This window comes from Artibeus jamaicensis, unplaced genomic scaffold (assembly GCF_021234435.1).
Source record: "Artibeus jamaicensis isolate MK-2021 breed Jamaican fruit bat unplaced genomic scaffold, CSHL_Jam_final contig_384, whole genome shotgun sequence".
Taxonomy (NCBI): Eukaryota; Metazoa; Chordata; class Mammalia; order Chiroptera; family Phyllostomidae; genus Artibeus; species Artibeus jamaicensis.
This window is the reverse complement of record NW_026521810.1, coordinates 468,763-487,442: the sequence shown is the minus strand read 5'-3', so window position 1 is coordinate 487,442 and position 18,680 is coordinate 468,763. Positions and strand designations below refer to the sequence as shown.

Here is an 18,680-nt window from a genome sequence, read left to right as displayed (position 1 = left end):
AGGCACCCAAGCAGACCACCAAAAAGAAAGGAGATTTTTTTTTAAATGAAGAAAGTCCAAGGGATCTCTGGGACAACATCAAGTGTAACAGCACTCCCATCATACAGGTTCCAGAAGGAGAAGAGAGTGAGCAAGGGATAGAAAAACTGAAGAAACAATGGTTGAAACTTTCCTAACCGAATGAAGGAAAAGTCACACAAGTTCAGGAAGCACAAAGAGTCCCAGTAAAAAGGAACTCAAAGAAGTGCATACTAAGACACATTGAAATTAATATGCCAAAGATTAAAAGCAAAGATATTCTTAAAGGCAGAAAGAGAAGAGCAATTAGTTATATACAAAGGAGCTCCCATAAAGCTGTCAGCTGCTTTCTCAACAGAAACACTTCAGGCCAGAAGGATTGACATGAAGTATTCAAAGTGATGAAAATCAAAGACTTAAAACCAAGACTACTCTGTCCAGCAAGGCTATTATTTAAAATTGAAGGCAGCTTTATGGCTTTTGGCTCAGAGGAGGTGAAGGTGCAACTTTCTTTGGTCATCCCAACTCTAGGTTCATCCATCACCAGCCACCTCCACCATGCTTCTGAAGTTCATCCCCAATGAGATCAAAGTTGTTTACCTGAGATGCACCAGCAGGAAAGTTGGTCCCACATCTGCCCTGGCCCTGACGATAGGCCCCCCTGGGCCTGTCTCCAAGAAAGGTCGGTGATGACATCACCAAAGCAACCAGTGACTGTAAGGGTCTGAGGATCACAGTGAAACTGACCTTTCAGAACAGACAGGCTCACATTCAGGTAGGGTCTTCTGCCTCTGCCATGATCATCAAAGTCTTCAAAGAACCATCACAAAACAGAAAGAACCAAAAAATAAAATAAAATAATAATAAACGTTAAGCACAATGGAAATATCACTTTTGATGAGATTGTCAATATTACCTTACAGATGTGGCACCAATCTTTAACTAGAGAACTCTCTTGAACCATTAGAGAGATCCTGGGCACTGCCCAGTTTGCGGGCTGCAATGTCAATGGCCGCCAGCCTCGTGACATCATAGATGACATCAACAGTGGTACAGTGGAATTACAAAGGAAAAGTATTTCAATTAGAAATCATTTGACAACCCCCACAAAAAATAATAATAATAAAATCAAAAGCAGAATAAAGAGCTTCCCAGATAAGAAAAAACTAAAGAAGTTTATTAGCACCAAACCAGTATTGCAAGAATTGTTAAAGGGCCCACTTTAAGAAAAAGAAAGAAAAATAAAGAGAGGGAGCGGGGGAGGGGAACATAGTTATAAGGGAAAATATGACAATAAATAAGTACCTATAAATAATAACCTTAAATATAAATGGATTAAATGCTGTAATCAGAAGACATAGGGAGGCTGAATGGATAAGAAAACATGACCCATATATATGTTGTCTACAGGAGATCCACCTTAGAACAAAAGACACGTGCAGACTGAAGTGAAGGAATAGAAAAATATTTCATAAAGTGGAAACAAACAAACAAAAAAAGCTGGGGTAGCAATTCTTATATCTGACAAAATAAACTACTAAACAAAGGCAATAACAAAAGAGAAAATCTGTCACTAATAACACTAAAGGGACCAGTCCTACAAGAGGATATAACCCTTGTAAACACATATGCACCCAATATAGAAGCAATTAAATATATGAAAAAAATCTTGGTGGACATTAAGGAAGAGATTAACAGCAATACAGTGCTAACAGGATTTTAACAATCCAATGTCATCAATGGGTAGATAGATCTTCAGGACAAAAAATCAGCAAGAATACAGTGACCTTAAATGACACAATGGATTGATGAGTTTAATTGATATATAGAGAATATTTCATCCCAAAGCAGCAGAATATACATTATTCTCCAGTACACATGAAATAGTCTTAAAGACAGACCACATGTTGGGATACAAAATGTCTTAACATTTTTAAGAAAATTGAAATTGTATCAAGTACCTTCTCTGACCATGATGGTATGAAACTAGAAATCAACTACAATAGAAAAACTCAAAAACATTCAAACATGTGAAGGCTAAATAGCATTGTATTAAACAATGCATGGGTTAACAATGAGATCAATGAAATCAAATGATACTTTGAAATAAAGGAAGATGAGAGTACACAAACCAAAACCTGTGGGACACAGTGAAAGCAGTCCTGAGAGGAAAGTTCATAGCATTACAGGCCTACCTCAAGAAGCAAGAAAAATCTCAAATATACAATCCAATACTACACCTAAAATAACTAGAAAAAGAATAACAAACAAAGCCCACAGTAAGTAGAAGTAATTATAGAGTGAAAATACAGTCAAACTTCAGCTCTCAATCATCTCCCATCTCAAACAATTTGGTTCTTGACCAAGTTGTTCATGAAAAAAGGTCTCAGTTGTTGAACAAAACTTCAGTTCTTGGCCTGACAATCCTTTCATGGTGATACCTGTATAATCAGTCACACATCTATTAGGCAAGGAAAAAAGAAAAATCCATGACTATAATTCAGATTCCAAATTGCTTCTCGAACCACTTCCTAAAATGAATTAAGCTCGAGAACTGAGGTTTCATCGTACATGACACAGAGACTAAAAAAGCAATACAAAACATCAAGAAAACCAAGAGGTGGTTTTTTTAAAAGATAAATGACATTGACTGACCTTTAACCAGACTCATCATTAAAAAAAAAAGAGAGAGGACCTAAATAAATAAAATCAGAAATGAAAGAGAAGTAACAACTGACATCACAGAAATACGAAGAACTGTAAGAAAATACTATGGGTATTCCAGCCAAGATGGAGATGTAGGTAGATACATTTAATTTCCTCACACAACCTCACACAAAGAAGGATAACAACCAATTTTAAAAAATTAGAACTGCCAGAAAATCAATCTGTGTAGAAGTCTGACAACCAATGAGTTAAAGAAGAAACATTCATCCAGACTGGTAGGAGGGGTGGAGATGGACAGCTCGGGTGGAGAGGACATGTGGCAAGGCAGCAGCTGGTGGACTGGGTGGTCCCACATTCTAGTGCACTAGGAGGAACAGCTGGGGAGTGAGACAGATTTCACAATCCAGGGTTCCAATGCTAGGAAAGAAAGCTTCCAAACCTCTGTGGGGATGGGGATTTCAGTGGTGGGAGAAACTGCCAGTCTCACAAGAGAGTCCATTGGAGAAGCCCATAGAGTCCTGAACATATACAAGCCCACAAACCCAGGAATCAGCACCAGAAAGGCATAATTCACTTGTGGGTAGTGGGGGAAGGGACTGAAAGCCAGAGGAGAGCCAAGCAAGTGGCATTATTCCCTCTCTGACCCCTCCCCTACATACAGCACCTCAATGCAGCAGTGAAGTGGGTTGCCTGGCCCTGGTGAATAACTACGTTCCACCCATTACAATGTAACAGGTGTTCCAAGATAAAGAAATATGGCCCAAATGAAAGAACAATCAAAACTCCAGAAAAAGAACTAAGTGATGAGGAAATAGCCAACCTATTGGATGCAGACTTGAAAACACTGGTAATCAGGATCCTCACAGAAATGATAAGAGTACGGCCACAAATTAAAGGAAAAAGTGAAGGCTGTATAAAGGGAAATAAAACTACAGGGAACCACAGAAGGGAAGGAAACTGGGACTCAAATCAACAATTTGGAACAGAAGGAAGAAATAAACATTCAACCATAACAGAATGAATGTAGGGTAAGTGGAGGCAGTGTGCCTTCCTCACCCAGGTGTCTGGGTAACTAAGGGAAGCAGTGTTCCCATAGCCTTGTAGGGGCTGATAAGTAGTGTTCTTATAACCTTGAGACTGGGTCCAATAAACTGTTCCCATAGCCTTGAGTGGGCTTGTGTGTGTGGTATGAAGCTCTGTTGCATATGATCTGTTGGCACCCTGTCAGCTTTATTTACCTCTAGTATTGGGGGGTGGGGACTCCACACTGGATGCCATGACAGGTGCCATGCAAGGAGACAGGTGCCATGCACTGTGCCATGCAGAAACATGCAGGAAGACACCCAGTTTGCAGCTGTGTGGCTCGCCCACCCTTGAATAGGCATGTCGAGCATCCCCATGGCTCCATACATTTTCTCCCATTTGCCCGAATCTAGAGTAGACCTGCCAGGCCTTCACAGGCTGCAACACACATAGGAAATGGAGAAATCAAGGAACTTATATAAACAACCCATGGACATGAACTAAGGGAAGGGGATTGCTAAAGGGAAGGGGATACTGGGTGGAAGGGGGCAAGGGGAAAAATTGAGACAACTGTAATAGCATAATCAATACAATGTACTTAAAAAAATAAAATAAAGAGATCATACCCCATGATCAAGTGGGGTTTATTTTGGGAATGAAAGGTTGGTACAATATTCAGAAATCAATAAACATGATATAGTACATAAAATAAAGAATAAAATCATATGATCATATCAATAGATGTAGATAAAGCCTTTGATAAAATCCAGCATCCTTTTATGATTAAGAAAACTCTCAGCAAAGTGGAAATAGAAGGATCATACCCCAACATAATAAAGGCCGTATATGACAAACCTGTAGCCGACACCATACTTGATGGGCAAAAACTAGAAGCATTTTCTTTATGATCAGGAACAATACAGGGATGTCTACTTTCACCACTCTTGCTTCACATAGTACTGGAAGTTCTAGCCACAGCAATCAGACAAAAAGAAAAAATAAAAGGCATCCAATTGGAAAGGAAGAAGTAAAACTGCCATTATTTTCAAATAACATGATATTGAATATAGAAAACCCTAAAGAATTCACCAAAAAAACCTACTAGATCTAATAAATAAATTTGGAAAGGTAGCAGAATACAAAGTTAATATTCAGAAAGCAGAGGCATTCTTATACTATCAGAAAGAGAAGTTTAGAGAATAATCCCATTCACTATTTAAATAAAAAAAGAATAAGTACCCAGGTACCCAGGAATAATTTGAACCAAGTAGATAAAAGATCTGTACTCAAAAAGTATACAACATTGAAGAAAGAAATTGAGGAAGAAAGAAATAAGCGTAAGCACATACCATGTTCATGGATTGGAAAAATTAACATTATTAAAATATCCACACTACTCAAAGGAATTTATAGATTCAATGCAATTTCTATCAAAATACCAATGGCATATTTCACAACTATTCCAAAAAACTTATATGTAACCAAAGCAGGCCCTGAATAGCTTCAGCAATCCTGAGAGAAAAGAACAAAGTCAGAGGTATTACGTAACTAATATCAAACCATACTAAAAAGCCATTTTAATCAAAATAGCCTGGTACTGGCATAACAACAGGCATATAGATCAATGGAACAGAACAGAGAGCCCAGAAATAAACCCATGCCTTTATGGTCAATTACCATATGACAGAGGAGGCAAGAGAATACAATGGAGTAAAGATAGTCTCTTCAATAAATGGCGTTGGGAAAAAATTGGACAGGTATATGCAAAATAATGGAACTAGACCACCAACTTACACCATACACAAGAATAAACTCAAAATAGATAAAATGCTTAAGTGTAAGCTATGAATCCATAAAAATCCTACAAGAAAATATAGGCATAAAATCTCAGACATCTTGTGTAGCCATATTTTTTGCCAATATATTCTCTCGGGTAAAGGAACAAAAGAAAAAGTAAACAAATGGGACTACATCAAACTAAAAAGCTTTGCACAGCAAAAGAAAAGGGAAGTTACTGTATGAGAGACCATATTTTCTGCTGATACATCTAATAATGAGTTAATTTCCCAAATATATAAAGAACTCATACAACTCAATACCAGGAAGTACAAACAACCACATTAAAAACCTATGCACCCCAATGTTCATAGCAGCACAATTTACAATAGCCAAGAGTTGGAAGCAACCTAAGTGTCCATCAGTAAATGAATAGATCCAAAAACTATGATACATTTACACAATGGAATTCTATGCAGCAGAAAGAAAGAAGGAGCTACTACACTTTGCAACAGCATGGATGGAACTGGAAAGCATTATGCTAAGTGAAATAAACCAGGTGGTGAAAGACAAATACCATATGATCTCACCTTTAACAGAAAGCTAAACAACAAAACAAACAAGCAAGCAAAATATAACCAAAGACACTGAAATAGAGAACAGGCTGACAGGGACCAGAGGGGAGAGAGGAATGAATTTCAGGGGAAAAGGGGAAGGATTTACAGGAACTAGTATAAAGGACACATGAACAACAACTAAGAGGAGTGGAAGTGGGAGGGACATGGGGAGCACTGGGGGTGGGCTGGGATGGGAATAAAAGACAGAAAATTGTACTTGAACAACAATTAAATAAATTATTTGAAAATAAATAAATAAATAATAGGCAAAGGGCCCTGGCTGATGTAGCTCAGCGGATTGAGCATGGGCCTGTGAACCAGAGGATCACGGTTCGATTCTCCATCAAGGCACATGCCTGGGTTGCAGGATAGTTCCCAGTAGGGAATACACGAGAGGCAACCATACATTGATATTTCTCTCCCTTTCTCTTTCCCTTCCCGTCTAAAGATAAATAAATAAAATCTTTCAAAAAAATAGGCAAAGGACCTGAATACACATTTCTCCAAAGAGGACATACAGATGGTCAATAGACATATGAAAAGATACTCAGCATCACTAATCATCAGAGAGATGCAAATTAAAACCACAATGAGATATTATACTTTACACCTGCTAGAATGATTATCATCAATAAATCAACAAACAACAAGTACTGATGAGGATATGGACAAAAGGGAACCCTAGTACGTTGTTGTTAGGAATTTAGATTGCTGCAGCTACTGTGGAAAACAGTATGGAGTTTCCTCAAAAAATTAAAAATGGAATTGCTTTTTGACCCACCAATCCCACTGCTGGGAACATATCCTAGGAAGCCCAAAACACCAATTCAAAAGAATATGTGCCCTGCTGTATTCATTGCCTCCATATTTACAATAGCCAAGATCTGGAAACAGTGCAAGTGCTCATAAGTAGTTGAGTGGATAAAACACTGTGGTACATTTACATAATGGAATACGCAGCCATGAAAAGAAAGAAATCTTACCTTTTCTGATAGCATGGATGGGTCTGGAGAGTATTATGTTAAATGAAATAAACCAGTCAGAGTCAGACAAATACAATATGATCTCACTTATATGGAATCTAATTAACAAAGTAACTAATGAACAAAGTGGAAACAGGGGCATGGATACAAGGAACAGACTGACCGCTCTCAAGGGAGAGGGAGATTGGAGAACTAGATGAAAGAAGGTGAATGGTGTACCAAAAACATATATATACATAACACAGAGACACAGAGAACATTGTGGTGATAGCCAGAGGGAAGAGTGATTAGGGCCTAGATGAAGGGGAGCAATGGGTGTGAAAATGGGATCAGAAAGAGACGTTGCTTGCAATGATGGGAGAATGATGCAGTGTACAGATGATGTTTTGTTAAATTATACACTTGAAACCTGTATAATTTTTGTGAACCAGTGTCACCCCAATAAATTCAATTTTAAAAAGAATAAAAATTATTGAAATAAGTAGGAAGTAGGGTGCCTATTAATGCCAGCTGCCACACAGGACTCTCCAAGTAACTGGCAACATGTAAAATGTCATTAAGGGGGAAGAAATACACAACAAAAATTAACCAGTGCACCATTCACCAGCAGCACTGACATAATTCTACAGTGTACTTTTGCACTGTGTGTCTTGAAGTCTGTTCTGTGGAAACACAGACACAACCCTGAACCTGAGACCAACCAGCTGAAACTGTCAGTAACTGAGTAACTACTCAGCCAAGGTAATGCTAGATGAAACAATGCCTGCATTAGTGCTGAGAACTGAAGGTGAATAATTTATTTTATCATCTACATTGTAAACACTTTAATATTTTGCTTTGGTTGTCCAATTCAGAAAATAGAAAATGAAAACTGGAGAATAAGAACTACTGAAAAGTAAGGATGCGTTGGCCGCAGATGAGGCAAAAGAACATGTGAAAAAGAGCAGAATTTAGTGAGTGTGAAGACTGCTGTCCAGTAATAATGGAAAAAATGGTGACATGAAACACAATTCTTTAAAAATGCAAATGTTGTCCTTTAGGGCATGATGATGTTGACCTGAGCTCTGTGCTCCTGCAAAATAGTAACAGTTAAGAAATGTCCCCATATCCTGCCCTTTTGTTTTTAAAGAAATAGCTAACCCTAATTGCAAAGAACCACCCTTTTCCATTTGACTTAGATAAGACCCAGTGTCCACTTTCTCTTGACACTATGGGCCTGGATGGCTCCCTGGACTTCCTGCTTCTACAAAACCCAGGCCCTGCCTTCACGCTGAGGCATTGTTTCATTAATGAGCATTCTCCCTCTTTCAATAGCCTGAATAAAATTATCTTCTTATGATCCAGTACATTTTTGTGAAAGACGATATAATAAATCTTTTTTTCGAACATAAAGAACACATAGTGTTTGTCACTAGACAATCTGTTCTTTCTGTCTCCCCACTAAGAAAATGTTGAAGAAATGTTTAAAGAATGTCAGTTTAAAAGGCACACAATTATTCGCCAGCTGAGGGTACCCACAACTGGAGTTTCTCTTGACCAGCTATCTCAGATAACAAGGACTGTGAAGCAGACTTTTTTGAAGGGAAGTTCACCCCTTTATGGTGAAAAATCAAGGGAGGTTCTGTCTCTTAAAGCAAAACCTCTCCAAGTTCACCAGTTCTACATTTCTAGAGTAATCGCCCACATTTCAGTGTCTAGGTCTAGTGTTTCTCCACTCCTAGAGTTCTCCAAATGCCAAGCACCTAGCTTTTCCCAGTTTTTTTTTATTAAGAAGGAAAATACTTGTACAGAACAAGTTTCCCACCAGATTATCAGATTTTTTGTTATTGCTACAACTTATTTCTAACTTCTTTTTATTTCTGACCATTATATATATATGGTGGAAATATAGATATATAAAATGGCCTAGAGCCATTATATATGAGTGTGTGTGTGTGTGTGTGTGTGTGTGTGTGTGTATGCTTAGAGCCATTATAAATCATGGATGGCAAATAAATTGCAACTACTCTGACATGTCACAGTTCAGTAGCACACTGAACTTTCCCAAGGGGGTCTTTGGTTTATTAATGAGTCATATCACAGTGTTGTTCTCATACATTCATCCCAGATTCTTCCCTGTAATTTGCTGGGCAGCTTCAGGAGCTGGACCATCTTCAGCATTTCCCCAGTTTGTTTTCACTCTCTCCATCCTGACTCATAGGGGTTTCTAGAATAAGAAAAGCTGCACTATTCAACATTCATGTCCATTTCTTTTTTACCTGCCAAAAGAGGACCCAATTTTTATCTTTGGCACAAAGCAATTTGAAGGTTGATTACTTCATCTAAGAAGCCCAAGCTGAAAGTAGAAAATCATGGCTTAGAAAAATATATGATTCATCTTAGAAACTGCCAGGATGCCCCACTTCATAGATACAGCGTACAACTTTAGGCTAGTCTAACAACACCTGCTCTAATAATCAGAGTAGAAGACTGATTGCCACAGTCCTTGGGTCTGTGATATCTGTTTTGCTAGTATTTGGAGAGGAGAGCTGAGCGTATCACCTTCTGGTCACTGTGTGCCTGTGAAGGCATGCCAGTGTCATCAGGTAGCAGAGGAATAAGCAGTTCTTGCTCCATGTCTTACCCAAAAGTACTAAGAAAGGGAGGTTGTCTGCTGCAGCAGAAAGATAGCTGTGCTGCAATACCCAAGATCTAGTCCTGGGCTGTCACCTATAGGTTGTAAAATTTTGGCAAGCCATTTCTCTTTTTTTCAGCCCATTTATCTCCCTCTATAAAATGAAGGGACCAAATCAATGACCTGTGAAGCCTCTTCTAAATCCAGGTTTTGCTCATCATTCACTTTGGAAATAATGTAAAAAAATTAACTAATAGTGACCTAACAGGGTGATTTCTAATATTGCCACATACCAATAGTGACAGGGCTGCATTCTGAGATATACATTGTTAGGCAATTTTGTCATTATGCAAACACAAACCTACCCACCTAGGCCATATGGTATAGCCTTTTGCTTTTAGGCTACATGCCTGTATAGTATGTTACTTCACTGAATTCTATAGGTAATTGTAACACAATGGCATCTAAGCAGATGTAAATATAAAACACACATGGTAAAAATACAGTCTAAAAGATATAGATGGAGCCGGCCAAGATGGAGGCATAGGTGGAAATACTGTACCTCCTCACACAATCAAATTTAAGGACAACAAAGATTTAGAAACAAAACCACAACCAAACAGACAGAAAAGTGAACTGTGCTGAAGCCCTACAACAAACCATTCATCCAGACTGGTAAGAGGAGTGAAGTTGGTGTGTGTGGGGGGGTGGTTCCTGGCAGGAGGAGGCAGTGATTGGCAACCTGGGTAGGTGCTGGAGAAAAACCCAATAAGGCTTGCAAGGCAGCTGGCTGACCGAGGACACACATTTGGGTGCAGATAAACCAGACAGGTTTAAAGACAATCAGCGAGCAGACCACACAAACCAGAGCCCCAGTGACAGGAAATAAAGCCTAAAAGCACCACTTGGAAAACCTTTCGGGGGTTGAGGTGCTGAGAGAGGCTCTGAGCCTCATAGGAGAGTTTGTTGGAGAGACCCACAGGGTCCTAGAATGTACACAAGCCCACACACCTGGGAACCAGCACCAGAAGGGCCCAATTTCCTTGTGGGAAGCATCAGAGGGGACCAAAATCTGAGAGAGAGCAGAACAAATGCCACAGCTACCTCTCTGACCCCGCCCCCAGTAACAACCCAGCAACTGGGCTGACCCACCCTGGTGAACACCTAAGCTTTTGCTCCTCATGCATAACAGGCACAAACAGACCAAAATATTATGGCTCAAGCAGAAAAACAGCTCAAAGCCTCAGAGCCAATACTTTTAAGTGACCAAGAGATAGCCAACCTATCAGATTCACAGTTCAAAACACTGGTGATCAGGATGCTCGCTGAACTGGTTGATTTTAGTTGCAAATTAGATGAAAAAATGAAGGCCACACTAAGTGAAATAAAGCAAATTGAACAAGGAACCAATAGTGTTGGAAACAAATCTGGGACTCAAATCAATGGAGTGGACCAGAAGGAAGAAAGAAATGACCAAACAGAAAAGGATGGAGAAATAAGAATTCAAAAAAATGAGAAGAGGCTTAGGAACCTCCAGGACATCTTTAAATGTTCCAACATCCAAATTACAGGGGTACCAGAAGGGGAAGAGGAACAGCAATAAGTGAAAAACTTATTTGAACAACTAATAAAGGAGAACTTCTCCAATCTGGCAAAGGAAATAAACTTCCAGGAAATCCAGGAAGCTCAGAGAGTCCCAAAGAAGGTGGGCCCAAGAAGAAACACACCAAGGCACATCATAATTACATTATCCAAGATTAAAATGAAGGAGAGAATCCTAGAAGCAGCAAGAGATAAGGGGACAGTCACCTACAAAGGAGCTCCCATCAGACTGTCAGCTGATTTCTCAAAAGGGACCTTACAGGCAAGAAGGGGCTGGAAAAAAGTATTCCAAGTCATGAAATCCAAAGACCTACATCCAAGATTGCTCTATCCAGCTAAGCTTTCATTTAGAATGGAAGGACAGATAAACTGCCTCTCAGATAAGATCAAATTCAAGGAGTTCATCATCACCAGGCCCTTATTATATGAAATGTTAAAGGGACTGATCTAAGAAAAAGAAGATAAAAAAGATGAACAGTGAAAGGACAGCAAACTTACAGTTATTAAGAACCACACCTAAAACAAAAGCAAACAACTGGAACAGGAAGAGAACCACATAAATGGAGATCACATGGAGTGTTAACAACAGAGGAGTGGGAGGAGGAGAAGGGGGGAGAAGGTACAGAGAATAAGTATCATAGACAGTAGGTAAAAAATAGACAGGGGGGAGGACAAGAATAATATGGGAAATGTAGAAGCTAAAGAACTTGTGTCACATGGACATGAACTCAAGGGGGAGGAATGGGGGGGAGGGGGTGTGCAGGGTGGAGGGGAATGAAGGGGGGGGAAATGGGACAACTATAATGGCATAATCAATTAATATATTTTTAAAAAAGATATAGATGGAGTTTGCAGGACTGGAATTGCTGTGAGTGTGCAACAAACCCAAAAGAAAGACCTGGACCAAGTGTACATGTTCTGGGTGCCTTGTCTGCCACACCCTAGGCCAGCCTGACTGGTCTCCCTCCAAGGGCCGAAAGTAGACCTGGGTGTCTTGCTACACCATGTCAGGCATATCCAAGTAGCTGATATTCCACATTAAATATATGTTGCTATAATAAGTGTTAAATGTTTTACATTTGGTGTTAGAAATATATAGTTACTTGATCTTGCCATTTTCTCTTTATACTTTGGAGCCCCTAACATTTCTTTCTAGAACTCAAACATTTTCAAGGAGACTTAAAACACGAGCAGGCTTTCGGGCCCACTGTGGCTGTCCCTCTCATCTCATCTTAAACCCTCAGTCAACTCATTCCAATTGCGTCTGTTTCCAAAGAACCCAGGCAAAATTTATCTGATGATATCCGATGGCAAGATTTGATAAAGGGGCCAGGTAAGAACCCAAGCAGCCTTGGGGATCTTGGGAATCTCACAGCAGCCACACATTCTCCATTAGCCACTTCCAAGGAGACCAATTTCAGCAGAATCATTAAAAACTGATGAATCTGCAAGTGTCTTTTTGTCTGCTGTGTTGTGTGTGGTAAGGGAAGGAAGGGATGGTAGTTTCCTCCAAAAGAGTTAAGCACTAGCTAAAGAAAGGCAGTAAGATAATCCTGCAAATAATCTTTGACTGACTATGAAATTCAACATTTAAGAGAGATTTGGGAGGAAAAGAGAGCTGGGGGACCACTGAAAATTTAAAGGTCAGGAAGTGGGGAAAGGAGGTCAAGGAATGCTTTCATAATAAATCAGAGAGCTCAAAGACCAAGTCTTAGCATTAATATTCTCCCAAAGAATTTAGCCATCTTACTGTTTGCACTTTGACAGTTATTTGAAGACACTACACAACAATGCAGAGTGTTGAGACATCCTTCTGCATCCAGCCCTCATCTGGTCTGGGGTCCCCCATCTCCTGCAAGGGGAGGGCTCACAGGGCCCTAGATAAACAGAGAAGTAAACCCACTGACACAGGGTCACCCACTCTTTGTAATCAGAATCAGAGCAGAGCTGAGCTGGGCCCCAGTGCTGAACTCTGCCCTGACCACGCACTATGTAGCCACATTGACTCACCTGGAAAAACTGTAAATCATTTCTACATTCTGAATAATATTCACCAATGACTAGCTAACACTAGTAATTTAGAAAACTAGTCCTTAAATTCTACTGTATTTCTTTTAAAAAATATTTTATGTCTTTTCACAAACAAATGGAAACATATACCTTGTTCATGGATTGGAAGAATTAACATCATCAAAATGTCCATACTACCCAAAGCAATATACAGATTCAATGCAATACCTATTAAAGTACCAATGGCATATTTCAGACATAGAACAAACACTTCAAAAATTTATATGGAGCCATAAACCAGCAACTCCTCTTTTGAGAAAGAAGAACAAAGTAGGAGGGATCACAATACCTGATATCACTGTATTACAAAGCCACTGTAATCAAAACAGCCTGGTACTGGCATAAAAACAGGCATATAGACCAATGGAACAGAACAGAGAGCCCCGAAATCAACCCAACTCTCTACAGTCAATTAATATTTGACAAAGGGGGCAGTAACATAAAATGGAGTAAAGATAGCCTCTTCAACAAATGGTGTTGGGAGAACTGGACAGCTACGTGCAAAAAAATGAAACTTGAGCACCAACTTACACCATACACCAAAATAAATTCAAGGTGGATAAAAGGCTTAAATATAAGCCGTGACACCTTTAAAGTCCTAGAGGAGAACATCGGCAAGAAAATCTCAGATATTCCATGCAGCAACATTTTTACCGATATGTCCCCTAGAGCAAGGAATATACAGGAAAGAATAAACAAATGGGATCTCAACAAAATAAAAAGCTTCTGCATGGCTAAAGAAAACAGTATTAAATTAAAAAGACAACCAACTGTATGGGAAAACATATTTGCCAATGATACCTCAGACAAAGGTTTGATCTCCAAAATATACAAAGAACTTACACGACTCCACTCTAGGAAGACATCGAACACAATTAAAAAATGGGAAAAGGACTTGAACAGACACTTCTCCAAAGAGGACATACAGAATATCCAGAGACACATGAAGAAATGCTCAATATCGTTAGCTATCAGAGATGCAAATTAAAACCACAATGAGATACCACTTTACACCAGTCAGGATGGCTATCATAAGTAAAGCAACAAACAACAAATGTTGGAGAGGTTGTGGAGAAAAGGGGTCCTTACTTAGTTCACTGTTGGTGGGATTGCAGACTGGTACAACCATTATGGAAAACAGTATGGAATTTTCTCAGAAAAATAAAAATTGACCTGCCTTTTGACCCAGAAATTCCACTGCTAGGATTATATCCCAAGAATCCTAAAACATCAATTTCAAAGAACCTATGCACCACAATGTTCATAGCAGCACAATTTACAATAGCCAAGAGTTGGAAGCAACCTAGGTGCCCATCAGTAAATGAATGGATCCAAAAATTGTGGTACATATACACAATGGAATTCTATGCAGCAGAGAGAAAGAAGGAGCTACTACCCTTTGCAACAACATGGATGGAACTGGAAAGCATTATGCTGAGTGAAATAGGCCAGGCATTGAAGGACAAATACCATATGATCTCACCTTTAACAGGAAGCTAAATAACAAAATAAACAAGCAAATAGAATAAAAACAAAGACACTGAAATAGAGAACAAGTGGGCAGTGACCAGAGGGGAGAGGGAAGGGAACTTAAGGGGAAAAAGGGGGAGGGATTTTGAGGAACAAGTATGAAAGACACAGGGATGAGGTTGTGGGGAGGGGGGGATGGGAGGGAGGTGGGGAGACGGGGCGGAGGTGGGGCTGGGATGGGAGAAATTGACAAAAGAAAACTGTACTTGAAAAATAACTAAATAAATTTTTAAAAATGTAAAAAAAATATTTTATGTCTTTTTATTTATTTTTAGAGAGAGGGGAAGGGAAGGAGAAAGAGAGGGAGAGAAACATCAGTGTGTGGTTGCCTCTCATATGGCCCCCAGTGGGGACCTAGCCTGCAACCCAGGCATATGCTCTGACTGGGAATCGAACTGCAACCCTTTGGTTCACGGCCTGCACTCAATCCACTGAGCTACATCAGCCAGGGCAAATTCTACTGTATTTTTTTCCCATTAAAGATGAGTTCATTTTCAGTTAGTTTTGTTTGTTGAACTACTTCTTTCTGGTTGTCAAAGACCCACAAGTAAGCAGCATAACCACAGGATCTGGGAAAAACAGCTTATGGGCAGTTTCACATCATAAAAACTTCTTGTTATTATTGAACAGATAAAAATGCCTATGAACTCAAAGAAGGAGAGGGCTCTTTTGGACACTGGAGGGGTGTTTTGTAATGTGTGGGTCACAGCCATGAGCAGTTTGGATCATGAGCATGTCTCCCAGATGAGCCAGCTATAATCATTCTCCCCTGAAAGGAGAGACTCCGGGGGTCAGAATTTTCTTAGTGCAATGTGGGGGATGTTCTTACAGTAAGGTTATTCATGCCCTTCCTCAAGCCCAGAGCATCCTGTCATCATGGCCCCCTCTGTTATAGAGTGACAGGGTTGCCTGTGCTGTGGTGAAGACACCTGTGGTGAGGACATGGCAGGGGACAGGAGGCCTCAGTTCCACTGTGCTCACCACAGACCAACCATCAGTTCACCTTCACTGGCAGTGGCACTGCTATTACTCTGTGCAGCAGGTAGGAGCAGAGATAAGGACCCACTTAATCCACAACCCCCTGCCCTGCTCAGCAAAGGGGCAGTACATAAAAGGGAAAACCTGAAGGTTGATAGCTTCCTACTGAGGAAGACAAGCACCTCTAACTGGAAACTACCCCAAGTCGAAAACCCCATGCTTTAGCCTGTGAAGCCAGACTGCCTTTTCATTTCTATTTCTGTGAGCAAGTGAGGAACAAAGGAACTGAGACCAGAGGGGGAAGTGATGATGACCCTGGGTGGGGAGACTGCAGTGGCTTAACAACTCCACATAGGAAGCTCCCTAACAAGTTTCTTGTTTGTGCACTTAGTGAGAAAGACACTTCTGATATTGAAGCAAAAATAGAGGGGAGGGGCCAAAACCAGAGGGATAGCCTTTTGGGGGAGAAAGCCCTGATATTTCAGAAGATAGCATCAAATGTTCTCTTAGGGAGCTCAGAAACTGTCACTGATTAATTGATTTATCACACACCTGCACTGGATAGCTGCTGGGTGAGGTACTGGGGAGAGGACTGACTAGAACACACACCTACCTCCAAGAGCCACAGGTGAGAGTTCTAGGGTATCAGGGAAGGTGTCCTGAATGCTGAGCATGAGCAGAAGTTTCCAAGATGTAGAGGAGATGGACTGTAAGAGATGTGAGCACTTCTGACTGAAGAAACTATGAGGGCGATGAGCCAGAGAGGGCCAGGCACAGGTGTACAGGACTCCACACCTCACTGTGGCATAAACACAGCCTTTGTCTTCCAGTTGGGATACTGTAGTGATAGTCTAGATAAGACAGAATGGGGGCCTCATGTGGCAGTGACACTGGAGGTAGAGAGTGGAGGAAGTTAAGAAATACTAAGCAAGGGGAGAATTTGAGATCTTGCTGCTTGGAATATGTCACCAGTTTTGACTAATAAACTCAAAAAGAAAAGAAAAGGGGAAGGGAGGGAGTGGAGGGGAGTGGAGGGGAGGGGAAGAAAGAAGAAATACTAGGTAGGGAAAACAACAAAAGTTAGTGCCAAATAGTAAAAGGCTAAACTCCTATGACCAAGAGGCAATGGCTTAGGCCATGAGACATTCTAACAGTTAATTCCTCAGAGGGGTCAAAAGGGACTCTGCTCCACACAGTTATCGAGGCTGATGGTCATCCTGCCATTTCCCACTCCCAGCTTCCAAAGAGGCCCCAACTGTTGCTATTCAGTGAGAAGGAAGGAACAAAGCACACGAAGAAGTTTCACGAAGGCCTCAGAGAGCAGGCCTGGAAATGGCCCTCTCAACTTCTCACTTCGACTGGCAAGGGCTTAGTCTCATGGCCACTCCAGGCTAGAAGAGGGGCTAAGAAATGTACTCTGGCTTTGAGTTCAGAAAGAAGAGAGAGCTAGATTTTGATGGTCAGCCAGCAGTCTCTGCTCTGGTAGCTAGTGATGGCTTTAGTCAACACAGGGGACATCTAAAAGAAAAACTAAGTCCCAGCATTCAGATCACCTCCACATGTCCGGGATCCTGAGAACCCTCCAGCCTACCCAAAGGGCCAGCCTTACACTCTGAGGACTGCCCATTCCTTGTCTTCCAGGAATGCTAGAGCAGTGAATCAGGAGGCCTGGGGCCACATTTAAAGTTTATTTCTTTGAATCAAGCATACCTTTTTGAGGCTCTATTATTTCTTCTGTGATGGTACTGGAATCAATAGTGCTATATGTTCAGTTAAACAAAGTACACTAAAAAATAGCTTTAAAAATAGTTTTCCCATCAGCTATACTAAAATGTTTTTTTAAGATTGTCAAAGAAAGTAAAGCCTAGCCTCATAGTAATGAAAACTACAGACATACTTGCAAAAGAATTATCAGATGGACATTACCAGGACATAGCCTCAGACAACTCCAGTGGGGAAAATCATCTCATAATCTCCTTTGAGGTAATGCTGGAAAAAAATCTTCAAGATTCAGACCTAAAACATTTTTAAGAGGTTTCTGTTTTCCCCTTACCTATAAATTTGACCTTTTCCTGAAGTTATCATAGTGATTGAAGATAAATTCTGAGTGTTGAAATTTTGGTGAGCATAGCAGAAGAATGACATCTTTGGACAAGCATGGGGTTACATCTAGATAGTATTTCCAAATTGCATATTATTTAGAGGACTTGTGACCTTTTTGTTTAGAATATAAGAGGGGGCTCCATCTATAGTACTATACACCTGGATACCATTATAATACTGTAATAAATCCACAGTCTTGAGTCTTTAAAAGTAGTCAGCCCTCACATATTAGCAGATAGCTGGCTCAGGTTGTGGATTTTCTAACTTTGTTTCTCTTCCTTCTTGTTAGCCCATTCTCATGGTTTCTTTGTAATTAATATACACAGGGGTGGGTGGACTAGGAAAAGTGAGGTTATGTACATTCAGTTCTGGCTTAAAGTGTTGTTTGTCAACAGGGAAATATGAAGATGAGGAAACTGGATCTAATGATTTTATTCAAGTAATTACACAGATCTGACAAGTGAGCCAACACCAGGATTAGACCAGGTGTTTCAGATAAGTGAGTATGTTCTGTGGTGTCACATCATGTGCCATGCTCCTATAGGATCTGTCCTGCCCTTTTCTCTCTATAAAATAATGCTTTGGAGACCTGATCTACAGAAAAAATACACTCAGGCATGAAGCACTTCTTAGGCTTACTAAATAACTAATCCCAGAGGTAACTGCTTTTCAGCCCTAATGCCTCAAGCCAAGGAGATC

At 40.2% G+C, this 18,680-nt stretch overlaps 1 pseudogene; it reads left to right on the top strand.

The window, feature by feature from the left end:
* The first annotated feature begins 507 nt into the window (after positions 1-507).
* On the top strand, positions 508-18,438 carry LOC119057995 (60S ribosomal protein L12-like; annotated as a pseudogene).
* Positions 18,439-18,680: the final 242 nt, after the last annotated feature.